This window comes from Saccopteryx leptura, chromosome 1 (assembly GCF_036850995.1).
Source record: "Saccopteryx leptura isolate mSacLep1 chromosome 1, mSacLep1_pri_phased_curated, whole genome shotgun sequence".
Lineage (NCBI taxonomy): Eukaryota > Metazoa > Chordata > Mammalia > Chiroptera > Emballonuridae > Saccopteryx > Saccopteryx leptura.
The window spans coordinates 320,140,160-320,164,105 of NC_089503.1; the positions used below are offsets into that span (position 1 = coordinate 320,140,160).

Genomic DNA, 23,946 nt, shown 5'->3' on the forward strand with positions numbered 1-23,946 from the left:
CTCATTGTAGTTTTGATTTGCATTTCTCTAATAACTAAAGATGATGAGCATCTTTTCATATATCTGTTGGCCATTTGTATTTCTTTCTGGGAGAAGTGTCTGTTCATGTCCTCTTCCCATTTTTTTATTGGATTGTTTGTTTGTTTGTTGTTGAGTTTTATGAGTTCTTTGTATATTTTGGATATTAGGCCCTTATCTGAGCAGTTGTTTGAAAATATCATTTCCCATTTAGTTGGCTGTCTGTTTATTTTGTTATCAGTTTCTCTTGCTGAGAAAAACTTCTTAGTCTGATGTAGTCCCATTCATTAATTTTGCCTTCACTTCTCTTGCCTTTGGAGTCAAATTCATAAAATGCTCTTTAAAACCAAGGTCCATGAGTTTAGAACTTAGGTCTTCTTCTATGTACTTTATTGTTTCAGGTCTTATATTTAGATCTTTGATCCATTTTGAATTAATTTTAGTATAAGGGGACAAACTGTAGTCGAGTTTCATTCTTTTGCATGTGGCTCTCCAGTTTTTCCAGCACCATTTATTGAAGAGGCTTTCTTTTCTCCATTGTGTGTTGTTGGCCCCTTTATCAAAAATTACTTGACCATATATGTGTGGTTTTATTTCTGGACTTTCTATTCTGTTCCATTGGTCTGAGTGTCTATTTTTCTGCCAACACCATGCTGTTTTGATTGTTGTGGCCCTATAATATAGTTTGAAGTCAGGTATTGTAATGCCCCTAGCTTCATTCTTTTTCTTTAGGATTGCTTTGGCTATTCGGAGGTTTTTATAGTTCCATATAAATCTGATGATTTTTTGTTCCATTTCTTTAAAAAATGTCATTGGAATTTTGATGGGAATTGCATTAAATTTATGTATTGCTTTGGATAATATGGCCATCTTGATTATATTTATTCTTCCTAACCAAGAACAAGGAATATTCTTCCATCTCATTGTATCTTTTTTGATTTCCCTTAACAATGGTTTGTAATTCCTTAACAAAGGAATTATATATTCCTTTACATTCTTTGTTATGTTTATTCCTAGGTATTTTATTTTTTTTGTTGCAATCGTGAAGGGGATTATTTTTTGAGTTTGTTCTCAAATGTTTCATTGTTGGCATATAGAAAGGCTATGGACTTTTGTACGTTAATTTTGTATCCTGCGACCTTACTGTATTGGCTTATTGTTTCTATTAGTCTTTTTGTGGATTCTTTGGGGTTTTCAATGTATAGGATCATATCATCTGCAAAAAGTGATACCTTTACTTCTTCTTTTCCGATATGGATGCCTTTTATTTCTTTGTCTTGTCTGATTGCTCTGGCTAGAACCTCTAGTACCACATTAAATAAGAGTGGAGAGAGTGGACAACCCTGCCTTGTTCCTGATTTAAGGTGGAAAGTCCTCAGTTTTATGTCATTTAATATGATGTTAGCTGATGGTTTATCATATATGGCCTTTATCATGTTGAGATATTTTCCTTCTATACCCATTTTGTTGAGAGTCTTTTTTTTTTTTTTTTTTGTATTTCTCTGAAGCTAGAAACGGGGAGAGAAGGTCAGACAGACTCCCGCATGTGCCCCACCGGGATCCACCTGGCACGCCCACCAGGGGGCGACGCTCTGCCCACCAGGGGGCGATGCTCTGCCCCTCTAGGGCATCGCTCTGTCGCGACCAGAGCCACTCTAGCGCCTGGGGCAGAGGCCAAGGAGCCATCCCCAGTGCCCGACCATCTTTGCTCCAATGGAGCCTCGGCTGCGGGAGGGGAAGAGAGAGACAGAGAGGAAGGAGAGGGGGAGGGGTGGAGAAGCAGATGGGCGCTTCTCCTGTGTGCCCTGGCCGGGAATCGAACCCGGGACTTCTGCATGCCAGGCCAACGCTCTACCACTGAGCCACTGGCCAGGGCTTCTTTTGCTACTATTAATCTTTGTCTTCTCCCCTTTTTTGTTTTTGTTGTCACAGATTAATCTTGTTTTCATTGTGATCTTGTTGGAGCTTTTACTTGTGATTTTATTTTCTTTTGTCTTTGTATCTGGTTGGATAACCCCCTTTAGTATTTCCTGAAGTGGGGGTTTTCTGGTGATAAATTCCCTCATCTTTTCTATATCTGAATGTTTTTTATTTCCCCTTCATATTTGAAGGGTAGCTTTGATGGATATAGTATTCTTGGCTGGAAGTTCCTCTCTTTCAGTACTTTAAATATTGGGGTCCACTGTCTTCGGGCTTGTAGAGTTAATGCTGAGAAATATGATGATAGTATAATGGGCCTTCCTTTATGTGTTGTATTCTTCTTTTCCCTGGCTGCCTTGAGGATTCTTTCTTTGTCATTGGTTTATGATAATTTCATTACATTGTGCCTTGGAGTAGGTTTGTTAGGGTTAAGGTAACTCGGTGTTCTGTTTGCTTCTTGAATTTGAGGCTCTAATTTTTTCCACAGGCTTGGGAAGTTCTCATTGATTATTTGTTTAAATATGTTCTCCTTTGCATTTTCTCTCTCTTCCTCTTCTGAGATACCCATTATTCTTATGTTGCTCTTTCTGATGGAGTCAATTTCTGTAAGGCTTTCTAATTTTTTAAAATTCGTGAGTTTCTCTCCTCTTCTCTCTGTAGTATCTCTTGTTGTGTGTCTTCTATGTCACGAATTCTCTCCTCTATCTGATCTGTTCTATTAGCTAAGCTTGTTACCTCGTTTTTCAATTCATGTATTGAGTTTTTCATCTCTGTTTAGTTCCTTTTTATAGTTTCAATTTCCTTGGTGAAGTATTCTTTTGGTTCATTAAATTGTTTTTGAGCTCTCTAAATTGCCGTTTTGTGCTTTCTTATATTTCCCTGAGTATATTTAGGACTTCAGTTTTTAATTCTCTGTCATTTAACTCCAAGGTTTCCAAGCAATTGAAATTTTTTTCTAGAGATTTTTTGTCATCTATCTGAGCTACATCTCTGTCTTTTGTGTCTATGATACTTGATTTCTTTTTCCTTAATGGCATTTGAGAGTGGTATTATTAACACCAATAAGAGGTAATTAAAAAATAAAATAAAATCTGAAAAGATACAGTGAAAAAATGAAAATTCTATAATGATAAGTGGAACAAAAACTACAGAAAACAAGGAGTAGGAACTGAGGAAAGATGACAAAAGAGATAAAAAATGATGTAAAAAATACGCAAAATGCCATAAAGAAAAATATGAATCCAAAATAAAATAATTTGTTTATAAATGACAATCAAATGAGAGGAAAAGAAAAAGTAAAAAAAAAGTAAAGGTTTTTGAAATGAAACCCTCATAGAAAACAAGAATGAAAAATATAACAACTATGGATAATGAAATTCAAAAGGAAAAGAAAAGAGTAAAAAGGAAAGAAGATAAAATGACAAAAATGAAAAAAAAAGTTATAAAAATGTAATTTTTGTTCTAGTTTTGAGAGGTAGTTTCTTTCTTTTTTTCGTCAGGTGGCACTGCACTACAGGTTTTGCCCCTGTGGGTCCCTTGGGCAGAGGTTTACTGTTGTGTCACCATGGTGATTAGGTAGGCTGGGTCTCAGTCCCTCTTGGTAGGTGGGGCTTGTTAGGGCTTGGAGGCTCTGACAATGGGAGTCTCAGTTTTCCAGGTGCCTCTGCCCACATATCTCCCACCTGAGCTAGCAGCATGGGGACTTAGCTGTGAGGTTTGCCCCAGCCACTGCTTGCAGAGCAAGAGGATGTAAGAACAGTCAGGTCCTTCCCCCACTACTGCTCAAGCACAGTTCTGGGGAAGAGTATGCCAACCAGAGCCACCTGTGAAAGCAGGCAGGGCTGGGAGCCGATTGCAGATCAGGTACCTTTCTAAGGGCCCCCAGGCATGTCTAGTATGCCTCAGTGCTTCAGGGGGCTAATCTCCGCAGGCTTCTCCCTTGTGCACTGTTTGGTAGCCCACAACAAGCCACGTGTGCCCAGCCCCCATGACTTCCTCAGTGCACACAGAGGCCTGCACCCGCCCACTTAGGCGCACAGCGCCTCTGATCTCAGTCAGAGCCAGGAATGCAGGAATGCACTTTGAAGCCTGTATCAGCCCTGTGCGTAGGCGCCCCGTCTGGGCAGTCCCAGGCCCTGGGATCCTGGCCTTTGCGCATGTACAGTGCTGGTGGTTGTGGAGCTCAGAATGCACAAAGATGCTGGCAACAGCCCACGTGGATGTCTATTGTTGATAATCTTGGGCCAAGCGCTCCAGCCTGCGAGTGCACGCGCCCACGCCAGAGGTGCCAGGTGGAGCCACTCGCACACCACCCGTAACCGCGGAACTGGGGGCACGCAAAGCTGTTGGCGCCAGCACCGGCTCCCGCAAGCACCCCGCACCAGTAACTTTTGTCACAGCCTGCTGCCGTGCGTGCCCCTAGTCCATGATCTCAGGCAGAGTTGGCATGTTCTTTCTTCTGCTTGATCATTCACCCTAGCTCTGCTCCTTCCCTCTGCCCCAGACCCTCCACTTCGCTCAGCTTCAGATGAAAGTGCCCCTTCCTCAGATCAGTGAGGAAAGCGAAATACCCCATTCTAAGTCTTACTTCCTTCAGAGTGGGTTATATATTCAGCCACCTTCTCGCCCAATCATACCTTTGTCTGGTGTGTTTATATTTCAGATACTCCTTAGATTTTTTTCTTTGTCTTTAGTTGTTGAAATTTCAAGGGGAGATATCAGGAGCATCCCTCATGGCGCCATTTCTCTGACGTCACTCTCCAGGTTTTTTTTTACATTTATTATTATTGATAATAGAATGTTATTTACTTACTAATCAAAACAATAACAACACAGACCAACACCAAACAAAGATACCACTTCCAACTACAAAGATAAAAAATTTGTTTGTTTATTTTTTTGTATATTGTCTTTTGGTGGGAGAATTTTTACTGGGACCTTAGATTTCCATCTCTGCAAACACTTTTACTCACATGGGTTCCTATATGTTTAGATGCTTTTATGTATGACCTCAATTCACAGAACATTTCACTTCTTTAAGCCTGACCAGGCAGTGGATAGAGCATTGAACAGGGATGCAGAGGACTCAGGTTTGAAACCCGAGGTTGTTGCAGGATCACTAGTTTGCCTGTGGGGTCACTGGCTTGAGTGTGGGATCATAGATAATGACCCCATAGTTGCTGGCTTGAGCCCAGAGGTTGCTGGCTTGAAGCCCAAGGTTGGTCTCTGGCTTGAGACCAAGGTTACTGGCTTGAGCAAAGTGTCACTAGCTCTGCTGGAGCCTCCTGATCAAGGCACATATGAGAAGCAATCAATGAAAAACTAAGGTTCAATGAAGAATTGATGCTTCTCATCTCTCTCCCTTCCTCTCCCTATCTGTTCCTCTTTTTATCTGTGTCTTTTTCACACACACACACACGATAGTGAGACTAACTTTGACATTATGTTATATTTAATAAGAGTTTGATGAAAGGAGGGATATAGGATTTTTCCCCTGGAATTTCTTCTGAACATCAATGTTCATTTTGATTTTTTTGTCTTTTATTATCTGAAAACTAACCTAGTGTTTTCAAGTAGTATTTCTCTCATTAGTTTTTACTTTTTTCAGAGTCCTCACTATTAAATTTAAAAAAATGTTCTGTATGCAAAATATTACCTGAAATGTTCTAATCTTGAGTGGGCCAGGTTTTTAAGCAACTCTTGCATATTAGAGAATGAGTCCTACTGGTAGCTCTCATAGGACAGAAATTACCTACTTTAATATAAACACTGTTTGCTGTAACAGGTAAGTGGAGTGTCATTTACTGAGATGGCAAACCCTACCTGTTGCCCAGGAACTTGTATAGGAAAAGACTGGAATTCAGGTTAGAAATGATCTACAAAAACTAATTTTAGCTGCCTTGAATCACTGAAGAAGAAAGAATGACATAGAAAATCTTGTTTCAAAACATGTGCATTACAGGCTGCATTAGAACTTTAGAATTGCCTTCTGAAGTTATTGAAAGGTAGTTAGTGGGTGTATAATATATTCCATATGGTTTGCAACCTAAAGCAGGTGTGGTAAAGTAAGGGGGAATTCTTCATAGCCAAATGCCTTTGAAGAATTGTACTTTCAGAAGATTTATAGGGAGCCTGACTTCACTGTGGTGATAAGTTTTGCAGGGTGAGATTTTGCAGATATAGTAAAGGAGGAAGTTTACAAAAAACTAGGTTGACTTGTGCTTGACTGTATTAGTGAGTGAGATTCTGTTCTGTCATAATTGATCAATTATAATTATCTGCAAGGATCATATACAGATAATGTTTAAAACTGGCTGTTTTCTGAATCATTGTTTTCATTTTTAATCCTTCAATTAGGGCCAGAAGGAATCTTGAAAAATTAGTCTATCTTTTAGCTTCCAGGCTGAATTGTACCTCTAAAAATCTGTGTCAATAATTGTGTTAATATTACCTGTGTTTTATAATTGCTCATATATTTCTGTGCCAAGTTCAGATTTCAGTAGATAAGCATATCCTTTTATCTTGAGTTGGATATGATTTATTGAGTTATTAGTTATTACAGGATAGGGATTATTGATCTTTTTTAACTCTTTGTATATCTTTCCATGAGTTGAATACTGAGTCCAAAATGCTTTGTCAAGTATCATAGTAACTTATTTTAGTGGCAAGTGAAATGGTCTTTTCTTTTTTTAAAATTTTAACAATATTGTTACTTTTTATTTTAATTTATTCATTTGAGAGAGAGAGTGTGTGTGAGAAAGAGTGAGAGAGAGAGAAAGAGTGAGAGAGAGAGAGAGAGAGAGAGAGAGAGAAAAGGGATCAGGGGGAGGAGTAGGAACCATCAACTCCCATATGTGCCTTGACCGAGCAAGCCCGGGGTTTTGAACCAGTAACCTCAGCTTTCTAGGTCAATGCTTTATCCACTGAGCCACCACAGGCCAGGCTGAAATGGCCTTTTCATTGTCTCAGAGTAACCAGTTCTTGCATAAAATTATTAAAAGGTATTCAAAACTGGTATCCATAGGTTTCTAGAATTCAGTTTATGTTTAAGCTTAAAGCTTGAATATTGATTATAAAATGAAATATAAAACTTGAAAGGGGGAAGGAAACTATTTAAAAACACAATTTATTTTAAGATTATAGAGACATATGATAAATCCTCTGAAGTGTCTAGCTAACCTAATTTTGAGGTAAATCTCAAAGGTGCATGATAAGATTTTGAATAACGGTCTAAGAGTTCTAAAACTTTGTAGAATTTGTTATTGAATACTGTATTCTTGTTTTAAAGACAAAAATGTGTTTCAGATTTACATAACTTTTAAAATGAAAAGATTTGAAATATTCATTTTTGTCATAACTAAGAAATTGAGTAATTTTTGCTATGATTTCATATAGACACATCTGTTTCATTAGCGGTAAGCCAAGATAGAGGTCTCATCATTCTCTTTTATTATTATTTTTAAATACTTTATGTATTCAATTTAGAGAGAAGAGAGAGAGAAGGGGCGAAGGAACAGGAAGCATCAACTCCCATATGTGCCTTGACCAGGCAAGCCCAGGATTTTGAACCAGTGACCTCAGTGTTCTAAGTCGATGCTTTATCCACTGCACCATCACAGGTCAGGCTCTCATCATTCTCTTATTGGAAGGAAGTTGTTTGGGCAGTTGAAGAGTACACACTGATCTTTATTTGTCCTTGCAACATCATAGTACTATGATTTTCAACTACTTCTATTCCTATTTATAAGTGACCAGGTGTAAGTAATCATCATAACAATTCCTTAATATAAATGTAATTCTTTATAACTTTCCTTAGGTCAGTTGTTATTAGCTGTACAATACTAAAACTATGATTTGTCTTGGAATATTGATTTTAATCATTACAAAGTTTAATTATACAGCTGGATTATTACATAGTCATTGGCAACGTTTTCTCCCCCTGCCTTATGTACCTGTTAAGGTATATTCTGTTTACTGATTACATAATTAAGAAAAGTGTTGTGAACATGTTGGAAGACACTTAAGAGCAATAATAATATTGGTATTACTGTCTATATTACTGTGTTACTATCACTACCATTAATACTATGGATGAGATTACTCTGCAAGTGAAGGATAGAGAGCACTGTCCCGATCCTGAATTCATTTCCTCTTGTGCAATCAGCCAGGCCTCATGGTGGTTTGACTTTTAATCTCATTTTTAGAAAGAAGAGTGAAACCTAATATTATTCTACATAGGTATAATTGATTCCCATTATTTTGGCCATAAGTTGGATTTACTTTTTGGTAACTTTTCCCTTTATCATTAGTTAAAATTTATTGTTTTGCATTTCCACAAATAGTTGCTTACTGTTTTTCTGGAAAAACTTAGATTTAGAAACCTGAGAGAACTGTCAGATGGTTCAGTCTCAAATTTATAAATATGTGGCATGATTAGTTTATAGATGAGTTTCAATTTACTTATAAAAGAAATTTTTATATTTATCAGAATAGATTTTATATACTAAATTTATATAGCTGAATATGAAGCTTCATAACGGTAGCTGAACCCTGCTTAGAGTAGATTTAAGCTCCTGAAACTTAAAAGCAGTCCTTTGACACTGTATTATAGACTATCTTTGATAGAGCTGACTGCATTTTTTGCTGAAAGGTAGGCTTATTAAGGAATAGTGCTCACCTATTTTCAGTCAGCTCTCTTTATATCTTTAGCTAGCTTCCAAACTTTTAAAATTTTTTATTTTTTTCATCCAGAGATTATAGGACAGCCATGCTTACTTGAAAGAAATATTAATTAGATCAGCCTCAAGGAACAAAGGTAGATAGACTAACATTTTAACATTTTTTATAATTTTATTTATTCTAATGTAAGAATTCTCCTTTATTACTTTTGGGAAATGTGAGCAATAATAGAAAGTTTTCTTATTATTCTGATTTTTCTCACACAACTGGATAATTGGCTTTTTGCTAGATATTACATAAGAGTTCAAAGTCTCTATAGTGTTATATGGACAGATTGCAGAGAAGACCTATATAAACCAGTCATTGATTTGTGAGTTGGCCATTTTTCTTAGCACTTAAGTTATTTGTGCATTGCTCTCAAGTCATGTCATCAGAATTTTTTTCTGATGTTCATAATTTAAAAATTTTAATTAAATTTATTGGGGCAACATTGGTTAATAGCCAGAATTATTTTTAATAAGAGATAAAACAAAAATGTGTGATTTTTGTTGTTGTTTGGTCTTTCAGCGAATGATAATTCCATAATAGATTTTTTTTTTTTTTACAGAGACAGAGAGAGAGAGTCAGAGAGAGGGATAGATAGGGACAGAGAGAGATGAGAAGCATCAATTATTAATTTTTCGTTGTGACACCTTAGTTGTTCATTGATTGCTTTCTCTATGTGTCTTGACTGTGGACCTTCAGCAGACCGAGTAACCCCTTACTCGAGCCAGCGACCTTGGGCTCAAGCTGGTGAACCTTGCTCAAACCAGATGAGCCCATGCTCAAGCTGGTGACCTCGGGGTCTCGAACCTGGGTCCTCCGCATCCCAGTCGGACACTCTATCCACTGCGCTACCGCCTGGTCAGGCCCATAATAGATTTTTAATTGTAGTTTTAATATTGAATTTTTTTTTTTACTTTGATCAGTGTTGTTTAGAGAGTTGACATTGATAAAGTAGGGCTGCCTTGGATTTCTTACTTTGTAATTTATCAGTGTATTGAACACAGGTGGTCTTTGTTAGTCACTGCCAATTAAATGACTTTTGTGATTGACCCAAACATTAGCTTTGCACATTAGTTTTCTACTCAGGGTATTGTTTTATCACTTGAAAGGTCATGAAGTCTGTTGAAAATGTGTTTCTTCCTAAGGATTTCTTGAAGGCCATATGAAAAGCCCCTTTCAATGCTTTTCCTTCAAGGTTCTTTCCCAGCACTTTCTTATTCTGTGAGGAAGAAGACCCCCCCCCCCCCCATTGTAGATTATTTAAGAATAAGAAAATGATATTTTTAAGGATGAGGGGAATTTCAAGTTCTGAATTATTTTAACTATTTTAATATTTTGGTGACTAAATTAGGCACATAAAATCATTTCAGTGTAGCTCTTAAAATTATATGTTGTGATAACTTGAAAAATGTAGGTAATCAGCTATCAGTCACAATATTTACATTGGTATACTTTTACATGTATACACTTACTAAATTGTATGCTGCTGAGCTTAATTTTTACAAGTAAATGAGAAGCCATAAAATCTTGAAAACAGAACTTATGACCATTGTAAATCACAGTTATGTTTTTTTTTTGAATTAGTGGTTTTTAGTCTGTTAAGCAGACACAATGCGGTTTTCACTGAAGTATTTGTGTATAGGGGTTTAGAGGTGAAATATTTGCTGAAACAAATTGAATTCAAATCTGTCATTCAAATTCTATCAATTTTCCTGGGTGGGTTTATCACCATCTAGCACACTACATATTTTATTTCTTTTGCCTCTTGGTCCTTTTCCACTAGTATGTAGTCTTCATAGAGGCAGAGATTTTTGTCCCTTTTGTTCATTGCTCCAGCTTCTAGAGTTGTCCCTACCACATAATAGACATTGAAATTTTATTTGAAAGGTGTAATGAACTAGTCAAATGCTGTATCATTCCTACCAGTTTTTTTCTGCTGTTTCCTTTACATTTCTGAATCTCACTTTTTCCTATCGTACCTTTAAGTGTAGGGACTGTTGACAGTGCTGATCCTTATAAAAGGTCATACCTGATTTGTTTTTTAATTTATTGCTGAAAATCTTTGCTTTTGAGAAATCTCAGAGATTTTAGTTGAATCCAGAATTTATTCTGTTCAATTATGTTTTTGCCTTATTCTGTATAGTTTAAAATCTAGTATTGTTTCTTCAAATGCTGTTATGTATTTAATTTAAGAAATATTCAATTTCATCCACCTGAGTTTTACTAGTTACTAAGTTAGTTTATCCTTTTTGTATATATAAATCATTTACATAGGCTGGACATTTAAAAAAATTGTGATTTAGGTTCTTTGTGACTTTCTTGCTCCTTGCCCCATTATGCCATTTAATTGATAATTGAACTCTGCATTAGACTTTCTCCTCCTGTTTCAGAGCTTTTACAGAAAGAAATCTGCAAACAAACATTTTTTTCCTCACAAAGATTATGACTTTTCACTCATTTTTGTGCTTCATGGAGATTTTTTATTTTTCATAATCAAATCCCTTTATTTTTTTCTGTACTCTGAGGGAAATGGGTTTTTCTCCCTGTCTTCAGGTATCATTTTATCTACAATTTACTAGTGAAGCTATTGAAAAAAATTTTAAAATTCATTTTAGTGAGAGAGGAAGGGAGAGAGAGACAGGAACATAGCTGTTCCTCTATGTGCCCTGACCGGGGATTGAACTGGTGGCCTCTGTGCTTCAGGACAATGCTGTCTAAACCATCCGAGCTATCCAGCCAGGGCTACAAGTGAAGCTATTAAAAACGTTTAAAAATTTTTTTTAGTAGTTGAGTACTTTGAGGATCTTAATTGTTATAATTTTGTTAAAACAGAAAAGCAGAAAGATTTATAATGGAAAAAAAATACTGGAATAAGCTATTTCCACTTTCTTAAGTGTTTTCCCTCTCAAAAGAACAGAAAGGATTTCTACTGTCTTTGTAGAGTATTTTCTATATACAAGGGTATGACAGGAACATATAACAATTCATGTTGTAAATCATGCTTTCTTGCTATGATTTGCCCCAAGTTTGTCTCACTGCTATGTTGAAGAGAACAGCAGAGGAATTTGTTAGTCTAATGGCTAAATTATTTTTATTCAGTAAGCTCTGCAATATAAATAAAAGTAGAAAAGTATTATAAAAAGCATATGGTTTTAGCATTATTTAAAAACTACACACAAAAGCTGTTTAGGCAGTTATTTAATAGGGAATTAGTAGATCATCTGTGATTAATATAGCTTATAGAGATAGGCCAAATGAGTCATAATATATTTAGTAATGTGAATTCAGAAAATTAGAATTCCTATTTTTTGGTAAGTAACATCATGGTTATAAACATAGACTTAGATTTTAATTACTGCTTCCCTGTTTATTTGTGTGTTGGAGTGTACATTATTTGACCTCTTTAAGACTCAGTTTCCTGCTTGTACAGTGGAGAGAATACTGACTTGTCATAGACTGGATTAAATGAAATGATAATGTTTATTAGCAGCACAGTGTTCAGGCATATGTTAAGGTTATTCATATTATTTTATCATTATATAGTTTTAACAACTATATCATTTTTATGAATTTATAGTATGTTTAATTAATAATTATTTTATTTCAGTTTTTCTCTGGATAGCTAGGTTTTAATTGCATATTGATATATATGCTTTCATCTCTCTTGAGCCTTTGAGAGGTAGTTTATTATTTATAATTTCTATAATAACTAGTAAATATTATCCTGTTTCAGGACCATACAGAGAACTTCTAGGTCAAACAACAAAAAGGGGGAATCCAGCCATGATTAAAAGGCTAAAACAGACTTTATCTTATAAAATGACCCAAATGTTTATTTATTTTATTTTATTTTATTTATTTTTTGTATTTTTTTGTATTTTTCTGAAGCTGGAAACGGGGAGAGACAGTCAGACAGACTCCCGCATGCGCCCGACCGGGATCCACCCGGCACGCCCACCAGGGGTGAGGCTCTGCCCACCAGGGGGCGATGCTCTGCCCCTCCGGGGCGTCGCTCTGCCGCGACCAGAGCCACTCTAGCGCCTGGGGCAGAGGCCAAGGAGCCATCCCCAGCGCCCGGGCCATCTTTGCTCCAATGGAGCCTTGGCTGCGGGAAGGGAAGAGAGAGACAGAGAGGAAGGAGGGAGGGGGTGGAGAAGCAAATGGGCGCTTCCCCTATGTGCCCTGGCCGGGAATCGAACCCCGGTCCCCCGCACGCCAGGCCGACGCTCTACCGCTGAGCCAACCGGCCAGGGCCAATGTTTATTTTTTTTGAAAGCTGTACCAGACCACTTGTACTCAGCTTAAAAGAATTGTATAGCTGATAATAAAGTTCTATGTAATATATCTATTATGTTATATAGATTATATAGATTTTAGAATTCCTCTTGCGATAGAAGTAAATTCAAGAAGCAGTACCTGAATAGTATATCTTAAAATATTTTTATTAAAACCTTTGTAATAAAATAATAGTCCCTTAAACCATCATTCTTCTTTGTCAAGTCATGATCGCCAAGTAACAGTATTCAACTCTTTTAGCTTTTCTTTGTGTGTGTGTGTGTGTGTGTGTGTGTGTGTGTTTGTGACAGAGACAGAGAGAGAGGGACAGAGAGATAGAAAGGGAGAGAGATGAGAAGCATCAATTCTTCATAGAGGAACCTTAGTTGTTCATTGATTCCTTTCTCATATATGCCTTGACCAGGGGGGCTCCAGCAGAGTGATTGACCCCTTACTCAAGCCAGCAACCTTGGGCTCAAGCCAGACACTTTGGACTTCAAGCCAGTGACCTTTGGGCTCAAGCCAGCGACCATGGGGTCATGTCTATGATCCCATGTTCAAGTCAGTGACACTGCACTCAAGCTGGATGAGCCCTCACTCAAGCTGGCGACCTTGGGGTTTCAGACCTGGGTCCTCCAAGGCCCCGCCCGATGCTCTATCCACTGTGCCACGGCCTGGTCAGGCTTTCTTAACTTTATTATTGTAAATATTGTAATATCTATAAGGTAAATATTATGTATAATAATATAATAAATATATTATAACTATTTCAATAGTTATAATAAATTTGCTTATCTGAATTATAGGATAAGTATGGATTATATAATAATTATAAACTTTATGCTAATACTTGGTCCTATGAATCTTCTTTTCTCAGGGATTTTGATCTCTCCTAAAGATAATCCTGGCCTGACCTGTGGTGGCGCAGTGGATAAAGCATCGACCTGGAATGCTGAGGTCACCAGTTCAAAACCCTGAGCTTGCCTGGTCAAGGCACATATGGGAGTTGATGCTTTCTGCTCCTCCCTTCTCTCTCTTTCTCTCTCTCTCTCTCCTCTCTAAAATGAATAAATGAAGTCTTTTAAAAAATTTATTAAAAAAAAAGAATATTCCCCATAGGTAGAGGAAAAGAATCTAAGGATAAATATCATATTATGATTGATAATTAATAGTTTACTGAGCTCTATATTTAGAATAGCTCTACTCTTAGAAAAATTACAGCATTTAAATTTCTCTTAAACTTTAGAATTAAATTTCTATAAATAAATGTGGTGATTTCTCTTCTGTTTATATTTTTTACTGTTTTCTTACTTGGGGATTTTGAACAAAGATTTTATATCATATCTCTACATTAGCTTTTTTTTTTTTTTTCTTTTTTTCAAAGCTGGAAACGGGGAGGCAGTCAGACAGACTCCCACATGCGCCCGACCGGGATCCACCCGGCATGCCCACCAGGGGGCGATGCTCTGCCCCTCTGGGGCGTTGCTCTGCTGCATCCAGAGCCATTCTAGCGCCTGAGGCAGAGGCCACAGAGCCATCCTCAGCGCCCGGGCCATCTTTGCTCCAATGGAGCCTCAGCTGCGGGAGGGGAAGAGAGAGACAGAGAGGAAGGAGAGGGGCAGGAGTGGAGAAGCAGATGGGCGCCTCCCCTGTGTGCCCCAGCCAGGAATCGAACCCGGGACTCCTGCACACCAGGCCGATGCTCTACCACTGAGCCAACCGGCCAGGGCCTACATTAGCTTTTGAATTTATGCAGGACAGAATAATTTTAAAGGATTTGATTTCAGCTAATCAGCTTTGGAATACTTATTAAATTAATAGAAACATAATTTCTTGATAAAATTTAATGGATTATTACATCATCACATTTTTTTATTGTAAAAATTTAGTTACAGCAAGTTCTAGAACATTTGTCTCAGCAAGTGAAAGCCAGTACCTAAAGATTTTTACAAGCCTTGCTGAAGTTGCTACAGAAATGGCTATAAACTGCTTAGGTGTTTGAAAATATAAACAGATTAGTAGGTAGCTGTATTTGTCAGCTTTTGTCTCCTCTAAGGCTTTTCTAGTAATAATTTAATTTTGTTGGGTGTCTTTTGTCCATGGTAAATGTTTAAACATTTGCTGACATGTCATTATATGTTTTGTTTTAAAGGACCGGAGCAATTAACTTTTACAGAGGATACTTTAGTCTCCTCAAGAGACTAAAATTACTTAAGTGTATATGGGCATATGTGTCTAGAATTTTATGAAATGATTGTTCAGAACAGTCTTGTAAGTAAAATGTACATAAAGAAGAACCAAGAAATTAGATTAAGAGCCTTTATCGCTAATATATAAAACTAGGTATGATTCCCTATAAAATTTTCTCCTTGAACTCTCTCCCCTTTGTAGTTCTTTTCTCTTTCCAGAAATTACCTGGTTTTAATTGCTCATCACTAAGTTCATGGAGTTAATGCCTTTGTAATATTTGCATTTATATATTCAATATATTACATTTTCCAGCAACTACACTTTTTGTATGTGGTTAGCTACTCCAATCAGGAATAAACAGCCATTTAGAAATGGTTCGTGTGTTATTTCGTATCTTACAGATTTAGCCCATTATTAATTTGGAAACTTTCTGCATTGTAGTAGTCTTTGCACTTCTTAATACACTGACAGTCTTTTTTTTTTTTTTTGTATTTTTCTGAAGTTGGAAACGGGGAGGCAGTCAGACAGACTCCTGCATGTGCCCGACCGGGATCCACCCGGCATGCCCACCAGGGGGCGATGCTCTGCCCATCTGGGGTGTTGCTCTGCTGCAACCAGGGCCATTCTAGCACCTGAGGCAGAGGCCATGGAGCCATCCTTAGCGCTCGAGCCAACTTTGCTCCAACGGAGCCTTGGCTGCGGGAGGGGAAGAGAGAGACAGAGAGGAAGGAGAGGGGGAGGGGTGGAGAAGCAGATGGGCACCTCTCCTGTGTGCCCTGGCCGGGAATTGAACCTGGGACTCCCACATGCCAGGCCGACGCTCTACCACTGAGCCAACCGGCCTGGGCTGACAGTCTTTTTTTAAATTAAACTTTTTATATTTATTTATTTCTTAATTTTTATTTTTAATTTATTGTGTTGACATGGTTTTAAGTGTCCCACTCCATATAACACCCTCAACCCCCCCACATTGTGCACCCCCATACCCCATGCAAAGTCTCTTTCCATTCCCATTTTATCCCTTTGCTCCTCCCCCCCCTCCATCCCCCCCTTTTCTCTGGGAATACATTGACAGCCTTTACTAGGTCATAGTCTTCTCTTCTGTTAGCTGCAACTGGACTTTTCCAACTACATGCTGCTTCCATAAGTCAGCTACATTGTCAAATCCATTATTTTAGCCTTTTTTCTATCTCCCTTTGGACTTTTCATATACATATTTCAGACCAGAATCACATTTTGTACTATTTACTTAGAAGGATCTTGGCTAGTCCCCTCATACTTAATGGTATCAAGGTCACCTTCTTATGTGCTTTTAGCCATAAAGTCTTTCTTCATTAGTTTTTTTCAATATATCATTTGCTAATTTTTAAAATTTATTTCTACCTCTGAGTCTTCTTTAGACTCTGTCTATTAAGTGTCATTGAATTCCAGCTTGACATAATGCTTTCCTTTTATTTAGTTGTTTCCATTAATCCATTTACTTGCTGAGGACTTTCAAGATTCAGACATACTAAGTAAAAATATTTACACCAGACTCAGGTGTAAATCCAGACACCATTTCCTGTATGACTTCAGCATGTAACTTTCCAGAATTTCCCTTCATCATTCATCCATCCATGCAATACTTATTTTTGAGTGCCTACTCTTCACCAGGCTATCTGCTAGGTGCTCATGGTTAATACAGATAAGCTCTCTCCCTGTTTAATTTACAGTTTAATCAGGATTTTATTTCCTTGTTGGAAAATGATAGTAAATATCTCAATGAATTGTTGTAAGAATGAAATAATAAGGTGCTTTAAAGTGCCAATCACAGTGTCTGGCACATAGAAGCAGAGATGATAACTATGAAGGTGATGATAATATAAATGAATAACGCTAAAGATAATGATAGTTATTTTAAATACCGCCATAATACTTTTAACCTGTTTTCCTACATTAGACAACTTGGTTTTTCTACTTAAATCTGTTCCATATTCTGCTCTTCCAAGTAATCAGAAAGATTTATGTTTTTATGTATGTATGTTTTTATTTTAAGTTTACTTTTAACGCTTATTAAGCTAAGGAACATTCACATATATTGTTTTATTTATACCTCATAGTAACTTTGTGATTTAGATAGTTATCTCTGTTTCAGGGGTCCCCAAACTTTTTACACAGGGGGCCAGTTTACTGCCCCTCAGACCGTTGGAGGGCCGGACTATAAAAAAAACTATGAGCAAATCCCTATGCACACTGCACATATCTTATTTTAAAGTAAAAAACCAAAACGGGAACAAATACAGTATTTAAAATAAAGAACAAGTAAATTTAAATCAACAAACTGACCAGTATTTCAATGGGAACTATGGGACTGCCTTTGGCTAATGAGATGGCCAATGTCTGGTTTTATATTTGTCACTGCTAGCCATAACAAGTGATATGACGCGCTTCCGGAGCCAAGAGGCGTGCGTCCGGCATCACCGGAAGTAGTACTGTATGTAAGCGCCACCGTGTGCCACCACATACAGTACTCCTCTCACTGACCACCAATGAAAGAGGTGCCCCTTCCGGAAGTGCAGCGGGGGCCGGATAAATGGCCTCAGGGGCCACATGCGGCCCGCAGGCCGTAGTTTGGGGACCCCTGCTCTATTTTATATATAAGAAAATTGAAGTTCAATGATTTGCCAAACTAAAACATTGAAGAACCAGCAGATCCTAGGTTCTATTCTAGCTCTTAAAAATTATAGATTAAGCCCTGGCTGAATAGCTTGGTGGATAAGAGCATCGTCCCAAAGCACAGAGATTGCTGGTTCAATCCTTGGTCAGGCCACATACAGGAACAGATCAGTGTTCCTGTTTTTCTCTCTCCTTTTCTTCCTCTCCCTCTAAAATTAGTAAAATAAACACTTAAAAAAATGACAGGTCAGTGGAACAGGAGAAACAGGGTAGGAAAAAGGGATCTATTGCCAGTACAAGTTTTAAAGATACTTTGCTAAACTGTACAGTCTTGTCGCTTACAATGCTGTTATTCAAGTGCTTTATTGAATCTGTTATGGCCTTTTTGTTCTGTACAAACCTTTTTGTTGGGATCAATATTAAGTATTGGTTGTTAGTATTGATAGAATTTATTGTACTGTTACTGTTTGAGAAAACCTAGTCCTCCTCCTGAGTTTCTCCTTTACTCTCAAATCTCTACCACACTCACAATACTTCTGACACCAGCTGTGTGGTCTTTTATTCCTTACACCATGCAATTCTGCAACACCAGCTGTGTGTCCTACAATTTAAGTCAATCTGACACTGTCTACTTTGGAGATAGCATCAGATCCCACAGGTTAAGGGCTCAATCCCATGAGATTGCCCCACCACACTTTATTTTTATTTTTTTAATTTTTATTTATTTTATTTTATTTTTTACAGAGACAGAGAGAGAGTCAGAGAGAGGGATAGACAGGGACAGACAGACAGAAACGGAGAGAGATGAGAAGCATCAATCATTAGTTTTTCATTGCGCATTGCAACACCTTAGTTGTTCCTTGATTGCTCTCTCATACGTGCCTTGACCGCAGGCCTTCAGCAGACCGAGTAACCCCTTGCTGGAGCCAGCGACCTTGGGTTCAAGCTGGTGGGCTTTTCCTCAAACCAGATGAGCCCGCGCTCAAGCTGGCGACCTCGGAGTCTCGAACCCGGGTCCTCTGCATCCTAGTCTGACGCTCTATCCACTGCGCCACCGCCTGGTCAGGTGCCCCGCCACACTTTAGATGTCAACTGCAAGTACCGGGTTCCCAGGTTACCCATAACTTTTGACTTGACTACAAAGTGGGAGTCCTGATGACCTCCTCCGTGTTGGTATTGAGTATTTCCTAGAACAGCTCACAAAATTCAGGGAAACACATTTACCAATTTATTAAAGGTTAGGATAAAGGATAAAGATGAACCTCCTGATAAAGAGACACTTAAAGCAAGGTCTGGGAGCGTCCTGAGCACAGGAGCTTCTGTCCCCGAGAGTTGGGGTACATCACCCTCCAAGGGCATGGATCTGTTCACTAACCTGAAAGCTCCCTAAACCCTGTATTTTTTTTACTTGTTATGGAGGGTTCATTACATAGGCATGTTGCATTGATACCATTTCCACCTTCCTCTCTCTGAAGAATGGTGTGTGTGCGGTGGGCATTGACCTAAAATTTCCAATCTTCTAATCATGCCTTGGCTTTTCTGGTGACTAGCTTCCATTCTCGGAGCCCACCGAGAGTCAGTCACATCAGTAGAACAAAAGACACTGCTATCACCCAGGAAATTCTAAGGGATTTAGGAGCACTGTGTTAGAAGTTGACATCAGTGACCAAATATTAGAACAAAAGATGCTCCCAGTGCTTTAATCACTTAGGAGATTATAAGGATTTTAGGAGCTCTGTGCCAGGAACTGGGGGCAGAGACCGATAGGTAAATTTTTATTATCTCCCAGCTAGCAGGGTAAATGCTTAAGAGGATCTTAAATACAAATTATTTCCCCCTTCCAAATTATGTTTAATGGTCAAGTCCCCTCTATCACCGTTACCATCTAACCCTTCTCTACCCTCCTCTACTTCCCCATCCCCTTTATCCTCCTTCAAGCCCCACACTATTGTCTGTGCCTTTCTTTTCTTTGTTCAATCCCTTCACCTTTTTCACCCAGCCTCCCAATAAAAATTTTTTTTTAAAATTACAACTAACATTCAGTATTATATTAGTTTATATTTAATGGTATTTTTGCAGATTGTCTTTTGTTCATTTATTTGTGAATCATTTTATGTTTCTTAACACACAATGTGATGTAATTTTGGCTGTTTACTTTAATAGAAATTTTAGCTAAGAAAATAACTGATTTATACATATTTATTAGTGACAATTGTGATGTTGTTTCTCACACTTTGGGAAAAACAAATAGCCTTTTTGTCTGACTGATTTTTGAATATTTGATAAAGATAATACATATTTGCTGAGGACCTATTTGCACATATTTTGTTTCATTGAGTGAGTTATCTTTCTTTCTGTATATTTACAATTAAAGGTAAAGATAGTTAACAATGTGCAATTGAACAAAGAAATCACAGCCTTTGCTAAGTAGGACACAGAATGGAAGTGTACTCTCATATAAAAACCAAGGGTGGTAGGTAGGTACATCAATAGGGCTTTAAATTAGGAAACTAATATTTAAACTTTTATATTGAGACCTGGTGGCTTAGAATAAATTATTTTATAATTAACTGGGAACGGTATGGTGAGGTTTGGATTTTATGATTTTTTTAGTATAATACAAAAGAAATGTTTCATTACTTGGAAAGTGGAAAATGACTTTTTTTAGATCAACCAATCAGCCTGGGAGAAGTTTAAACTGGGTAAAGTAATATAAAATTGTTAGGCTATGCTAATAGTTGATAATTTTAAGATTCCATTGTAAGAACATACTTCTTACCTTAAGATAACTCCAGATCAGGTACTTTTTTTCCTTCTTATATATTGATTTTATTTAGAAATTAAATTTAATGGGATGACATTGATCAATAAAAGTACATAGGTTTCAGGTGAAACATCTATATAGCATTTGGACTGTTGATTGAGTTGTGTGCCCATCACCAAACAGATCAGGCACTTAAAACAAATATTTATATATATGTAGTACTTTTGCAGAGGAAAATCAAATCACACATTTCTGATGGAGAAGAATTGAGTCATTGTAGTTAATCGTTCCAAGACCTGCAATACAGTAAAAGAAGGCCATAGTTTCAACCAAACAACTTTTCTATTTTGTCAGTCTCAACAATCTTATAAAGTTAGAAATACTTAGTAAGACAAATATGTAAAAAGCGCAAACAAAACTAGTGATTCTATACACATTTGACTCAAAGTTACTAAAACAAAAAAAAAGTTTTGCTAATGTGCTGTAGCTTTCCCAGTCAATAGCTATTATATTTTACTAGCACTTGTAACTGATAGCTAATTTTTATTGACTTTTTAACAATTAATAATTCTAGAATGAGAAGACAACATGCATATTGAGGTGAAAAATGTCAGGAAATTTTTGGCCAACATGTCAAATTAGAGGGATAGGAAATACCCTCTGATTTGGTGTTTACCAAACTGAAATACTTAACAATAGGTATTTGCTATTTCTACATTTCTAGTCTATGAGTATTGTTTTTAAATGTTAAAAGAGACCAAAAAATATCATAGAGAAACATTTTAATGAACTGGATAAAATGCACTTAGGGGAAGATAAGATAAGCTTTGATAATTAAATTATACAAAGACAAGCATACCATTTTGCCCAAAATCTTATGCAACTCTTTACTCTGCTTTTGTGCAGCCGTTGTAATACAAAATAACTGATGTTAGAGATTTTGAAATAAAACCACTCTCTAAACAACAACAATAAAATGTTTTAAAATATCTAACGTTAGATTAAATACAAATTTAGACTGCCCCTACAGTTTCTCTGTGGAAGAGTAACGATTGATATTTATAATGATGACCAATCCCCAAGCACTGTGGGATTCTGAAGGGCTTTATGATTTTTCAGCAAGAGTTTGTATTATATTTAATATGGTTTTGTGGCCTGACCAGGCGGTGGCGCAGTGGATAGAGCATCGGACTGGGATGTGGAGGACCCAGGTTCGAGACCCCAAGGTTGCCAGCTTGAGCACGGCTCATCTGGTTTGAGCAAGGCTCACCAGCTTGAGCCCAAAATCGCTGGCTCGAGCAAGGGGTCACTTGGTTGCTGTAGCCCCCCAGTCAAGGCACATATGAGAAATCAACCAGTGAACAACTAAGGAGCTGCAATGAAGAATTGATGTTTCTCATCTCTCTCCCTTCCTGTCTGTCTATCCCTCTCTCTCACTCTCTCTGTCTCTGCCACAAAATAAATAAATAAATAATATGGTTTTGTGTTAATTGGATTTGAATCTTTTTATTTATTTATTTATTAAATGAGAGGCAGGGAGGCAAGAGAGACAGACTCCTGGATGTGCCCTGACCGGGATCCACCCAGGAAGCCCTCTACCTTGCAGTGTTCTGCCCATCTGGGGCTGCTGCTCTGTTGCTCAGCAACCAAGCTATTTTAGCGCCTGAGGTGAGGCCATGGAGCTGTCCTCAGTACCCAGGGCTAACTTTACTCAAATCACTCAGGCCATGACTGCAGGAGAGGAAGAGTGAGATGGAGAGATGGGGTGAGGGGTAGAGAAGCAGATGGTTACTTCTCCTGTGTGCCCTGACCGGGAATTGAACCCACGACTGCCACACGCTGGGCCGACGCTCTACCACTAAGCCAACTGGCCAGGGCCTGAGTCTTTTTAAAAATTTTTTATAGTGAGGTATAGTTCCTATATTATGTAGAGCCACAAGACAACCCAGTATCACCCCAACACAGTAACTTTAAGGCTATTCAATTTTTGAATGTTTTGTATGTGAAAAATTGTTTATTATTCTGGGGGAGAGGAAGTGGGGTTATAGATAGTAGAGTAGAGAGTTCAGCCTGTACAATTGAATTTTGGGTTGGCCTAAACAATTTCTACTATTGCTTCCCTGTGAAATGTTCTCAGAGTTTTAAAGAATAAATTTAATTTACAAATATACTTTTGGATATAAAGGTTGGAGATTGCCTTTTGGTTGGTGTTTTAAGAAGCCAATTGTCCTATAGTGGTGATTTTCTTCATATTTTATGCTTTGATCATTGGTTATATTCTGGTGGCTTAAAAATTAGTAATTTATTCACATGTAATACAAGTACTATATATTTAGTGACTTTCTGTTAAACAAGATATTCTGTGCTCTATTATGATGGGATGAAAATGTTCTAAAATAAATATTTTAAGATGTAGTTTGTTTTATTCTATCTAACATGTTCTTACTTTAATTTTAACTTTTAGCCTATCTAGTAATTATGATGCTCAAAAGAAGAGCCTTTTAAGGATTGTGAGGATATTTTGTCATGTCTTTCGAATTGGTCCATCCTCTCCAAGTAATGGAATTGATATGAGCTACAATAAGAATAAAACTTGAAGAATCCAGGTTTTCAAGTCAGAAAAGTATATGATGTTGTTATGAAAATAGAGATGTAAAAGAGATGAATTTGACAAAGCATGCATTCTTTAATCAGAAACTTCATACACGGGAAATAAGTTTGGTTCATACCCATATCACTTTTTAAGTTAGGCACACACCTTCCTCCTTTAACCTCTGTTTAATCAACAGCAAGTCTTAATTGGTGAGCTTTTATATTTTTTATTAGAAGTAAAAATTTAATTTTAGCCTGACCAGGTGGTTGTACAGTGAATAGAGCATTGGATTGGGGCGTGGAGGACCCAGGTTTGAAACACTGAGTTTGCTGGTGTGAGCATGGGCTCATCCGGCTTGAGCACGGGCTCATCAGCTTGAGCACAGGGTCACTGGCTTGAGTGTGGGGTCATAGACATGACCCCATGGTCGCTAGTTCAAGTCCTAAGGTCGCTGGCTTGAAGCCCAAGTTTGCTGGCTTGAGCCCAAGGTCACTGGCTTGAGCAAGGGGTCACTCACTCTGCTGTAGCCCCCTGGTCAAGGCACACATGAGAAAGCAATCAATGAACAACTAAGGTGTCACAAGAAAGACTTGATGCTTCTCATCTCTCTCCTTTCCTGTCTGTCTGTTCCTATCACTCTCTCTCTGATTCTCTCTCTCTCTCTCTCTCTCTCTCTCTCTCAAAAAACAATTCTATTAGTGTTTTATTCAAAGGGTAAGGATATTTAAAATTTTTTTTTCTATTTATTTGAGAGAGAGAGAGAAGAATGGAGAGAAGAAGGGAGGGAGAGAGTGAGTGAGAGTGAGAG

General features: G+C 37.7%; 1 pseudogene; it reads left to right on the plus strand.

Moving 5' to 3' along the window:
* The first annotated feature begins 3,925 nt into the window (after positions 1-3,925).
* LOC136388412 (E3 ubiquitin-protein ligase HACE1-like) overlaps positions 3,926-23,946 on the plus strand; it is a 91,868-nt pseudogene continuing 71,847 nt past the window's right edge.